Source organism: Crocodylus porosus, unplaced genomic scaffold (genome assembly GCF_001723895.1).
Source record: "Crocodylus porosus isolate Cpor-Errol unplaced genomic scaffold, CroPor_comp1, whole genome shotgun sequence".
In the NCBI taxonomy this organism is placed as follows: Eukaryota; Metazoa; Chordata; order Crocodylia; family Crocodylidae; genus Crocodylus; species Crocodylus porosus.
In genome coordinates this window covers 41,051,506-41,055,944 of record NW_017728911.1, presented here as the reverse complement: position 1 = coordinate 41,055,944, position 4,439 = coordinate 41,051,506, and the positions used below count along the sequence as shown (strand labels likewise).

General features: G+C 41.3%; 1 protein-coding gene across 1 annotated transcript in view; it reads left to right on the top strand.

Annotated features, from left to right (window-relative positions):
* Window positions 1-548: 548 nt before the first annotated feature.
* Window positions 549-4,439, top strand: part of CTDSPL2 (CTD small phosphatase like 2) — a 44,801-nt gene continuing 40,910 nt past the window's right edge. Inside the window, exon 1 of the mRNA XM_019533912.1 lies at window positions 549-632. The gene's annotated coding sequence lies outside the window, so the exon portion shown is untranslated. The remainder of the gene's footprint in view (window positions 633-4,439) is intronic.

Here is a 4,439-nt window from a genome sequence, read left to right as displayed (position 1 = left end):
GACCCATGAAACTATGAAACTATCTTAGTCCCTCACACAGTTTTTCAGTTTCCAGTAGGTTTCTCTGTTTTGCTGCACGAAACAAAATTGAATAATTTGGAATGAAGAAAATATCCACTATGCACCTGTAAAAGAGGGTAAAATTTATACAGACTAGTTTATAACTTCAGAAAACTCTGGTTCTGTTTGGTTAGCCTGTGACTTTCCTTGATTCAGTTGTTTGATTTTCTGTAAGACTTTGTCAGTGAGTGTGTACTGTTAACAATATTTTTTATTTAATTAGATGGTTTAGTAGATTACAGTAAATTGAGAGCTTAATACAGGCTCTCATACATTCAAATTTAAATGTGAATAGATATATTTTTAAAAAGAAAAATGGGTTTGGGCATAAAAAAAATCCACTCTAAACCAGAAGAATCTGATCTGTAAATTTTTTTTTAGATACTCTGATGCACCAAAGCACCCATGTATATACCTGAAAGACAACGGGGCAGGGATCAAGGATCCTGTCTCCAAAGGTGCAAACTTGTTTCTACCAGTGCTGGAAGTTCCTACATGAAAGGGCTATTAACAGTTGAAATGTAACTTGATTCTTGCAAGAGGAGTGTTAAAAGGACTGGACTGTAAACTGAGTGAATTCTGATAGGGAGACTAAGTGAGACAGAAAGGGGCTTTTTGGAAGGCTCTTTCAGGAGTTAGTCTTTCCATGTCCACTGTATTTAAACACCTGGTAAACTGTGCATGCATGTGGTCACTTTTGTTGTTTTTAAGATACATTTTCTCTGAAATACTCCTAAATAAATAGGACTTTGTTCTGTGAAGGCTGTGAGATCACTTAGCCACTGTCACTGCTCTCAGGGAAAATGGAACTGCAATGTCCAGTGGTCTAAGGCAGATCTGCTAAGGTAATAACCCAAGTACCGCAGCCCAGAGCCAGTTTTAAGAATGGAAGAATCAACTGATTGTACTTTTGAGTTATGTGGCTGTTAGATGTTTGAGGTGCACTTAATGGGCATTTATAGACATGCTCTGGGAGTGCATGGGGTGGGGGCGGGGAGAAGGTACTTTAATTAGAGTGGCTCCAAGAGCTGTTCTGATTAAAATGTTCAGAGTGTCACGTGTATAAGCGTCCCTGTGCTGAAAAATTACGGCAGCTGCGCTTTAACTAAAGCTCGTCGAACAAGCTTTAGTTAAAGTGCCCCCACTGCTATTTTTCAGAACGGGGACACTGATACACATGAGGCTGGAGTCTGCTGGAGTGTGGTAATTACCAGTGTACTGTAGTTACAGAGTTTCGAGCAGCCTTACTGCACATGCATAGGAGCCCAGGGACAGTAGAAGGCATCTTGTGTAGTTCACCAGGTAACTGTGACAGTTATAAATAATTGTTATTTTGAAAAAGGACTGTATTTCTTTGGAGTTGGCAATAGTTCATAGCCTCATGTCACATTCTGAGAATATAGGTTGTAGTTTGTTGTCTTCAAAGGGGAACACCACTATTGCCAAGAAGGGCGATGGGATCAAGAGTGGTGAGTGAGCCAGGGGGGAGGGATGGAAGCAGGGAGACTCCCCCCCACGAATCAGCACCTTTTCTGCTTGTCATAGGGCAAGACACATGCAGGTGGCAAGCGGTGCTCCTGCTGCTGGCCATTGCGTCCTGCCCTGCCTCCCCCACTCCGCCTCTCTTCATCCAGGAAGAAGGCTGGCTCGGCTAGACTCCACTGCCTCCCCCACAAACCCTGGCCCCCCCCCCCTTTGATTTATGTGGCACGAACTGCTGGTGGAAGTGGCAGGCAGCATACAAAGGCGAGCTAATTTAAATTTTAACTGTAATATATTAACCATATAAATAGAATTATTGTTTAACCATTTAACCTTTCACATCCCTGGTTTAAATCTGCACCCCAAGAGTGGTAAGGCAGAGTACCTGCCAGTAGCAGCTCCGCTGAGCACTGTTGATTATTTGTTTCCTAGTACCTTCTCTGCCTCCAGGGATGGGAGGCCTACCAGTTACAGTGGTATAAACTATTCCAGTAGAACTCTTAGGCCTGTCTCTTCATGTTCCAGAATAAGTGGTTAAACTGTTGTAACTTTAAACCTTTCCTTCACTTACAGTTAATTGGTAACAGCTGATGCATGCTCCCAGGTGGCAATCTCCCCCTCTTTTAAAATGGCTTAAAGTTACCTATGTCTACAGCCTACGACAACAATTGTAACAAACACATCTGTCAATTTTAAGAAAGGTATTTCCTCTGAAATGTGGCAGAAGTGGTAAATGGATGGAACTATATCAGCAGGATTGAGATATGGCTACAGTCTCCTAGGGAAATTAAAGAAGGACCCAAGGTTTCTGAGAGAGTAAAATCTTGAGCTCTTTGAGCTGAGAGAAGTGGAGAAAACATTTCCTAAAAGCTTATAAAATGCTTTGGGATCTGGCTGGGTGAGACCCTACATTCAAGTCATTTTCCCAGAGCTCATTGTCAGTCCAGACGAGATCATTCTTTCATTCTCAGGATACTCCCTGTCCCGTATTTCTACCTCCTCACCCAGGGACAGCTTTATTTATTTATTATGACCTTTTTGGTGGTATTCCTGGAATTTCTGAGGATTTCTCCAGAGCTGTATGGACAATGCTGTCCTGCTTAGCATTTCTCAAATGTATTGTCCTTGAGGCCTTTGAACTACATTACCTGAAGAAGTAAAGTTCTGGTTGAATTATTTTAATTTTTAAATCTTGGGTCACCACACAGTGGTGAAACTTGTAATCTGACCTGGATGATTTCCCCAGAAGGAATCTAAAAACTTTTGTTCTAAATTTCTTTCTCTTTCTCTGAATTTCTCTACCAGGCATTCACTTGGTAGATGGGAGTTACATGTTTGAATCTCCTCAGGCTGAGTATGTGGTAGAACCCTAGTTTCCAATTTTCTGGATGACTGATTTATAACCACTAGAGTTTTATGTAAAGAATAGGTATGACTAGACCACCTTGCCTATGGCAAAAAAAATGAACCTCTGTGGATGAGATCTCTAACCTCAGAAGAGGACTCTGGGCTACAGGATTCCAAGAGGATGGAGGTGCTTAAGCTCTAGAGGCGAGCAGGAATTCACACCTTCCCTGGGTGTTTTTGGTTTTCATTGGTTAACTTTCAGGGGCTCCCTGCTCAGCGTGCCGACTCTCTGTCACCTTTTAGAAGTGCCTGTTTTCCATGCCGACTGTACAGAGTCTAGGTGCCTAAACCTTTTTCTTTGAATCTACCACTTGGGGCCAGATACCTACATTTTAAGTAGGCCAAAGCCAAAGTTGGAGGTGCTGAAGGGAGCTGACCTGGGTTTTGCACTGAGACAGGTAATCACAGGAAATTGCTGGCATTTAATGACAGTTCACTGCTCTGTATGAAGTGAGTTGATCACAGACACATGCCTAGAAGTCTATAACATAAATAATTGACATCTTTGTTAGTTAATCTTACTAGAAAGCACATGAAGACTAAACCACGGTTTTATCCTTGGGAACATGGTTGCAGAAACGATGACTGAGCAAAGCAGAGAAAGGTTACCTTTAGAGGTTAAAGGTAGTTTTTTTCTAAACTCTTTCCTATACTGTATGCTTCTTCCCTTTTAGAAGCAGCAGCTCAAATAATGCTTCAGCCCACCTCAGAAAGCCATCCAGGGCCCAGCAGACTACTCTGTTTGGCAGAATGAAGGAGTGGGAAAGAGACTGAAATCCATCCAAGGCTGAGGGTATCTGACCAGGCTTGGGAATGCTTGGATTCCTACACTGATTGGTTGTGCAGAAAATGCTTAAGATAGAAAAAAGATTCTCCTGCCACTTATTAACTCATTTTAGCCACATTCCTGAAGATGCTTTACTTTAAAGTACTGTATGTACATTGATTTTCTGTAGCTCATACCATAGATATCTTCTGAATAGGTAGATCTTCCAGTCTTCAGTGGTGGCAATCTAGCATTATTACTGAGCACTAGATTCATTGTACAAAAGTCTTAGCTTTTGTTAATGTCCTTAGCAATCATAGTGTACTGCTATTCCACACCAGCATGTGCATTGTGGTTCTTGTTTTTTTACCTTCAGACAGATTTCCGAGTTACCTTTATTTCTTTAGTTAATCATATGTGCCACACAGCTCTCCTTTTAGTAGTTTTATAGAAAAGCAAGGTCCTTTCCAGGTGTGGCAAGAAAATGTAAGGAAAATGCATGCATCCCTGGGTGAAAATTGTGCAGAAATACGTTCTACCTGTAGAACTCAGGCTATTATTTCCTCTATACACACTGTATCTAAACCAGGGAACAGAAATAATATTTGCAGGGTAGTAAATCTCATAACTAAGTTTGTAAAAACTAAATGTCACTAACACTTACACTGTCAGGTGTAACTCATTCAGCTTTTGGTTTTAATTACTGCTTTTCTACTTGATTTCC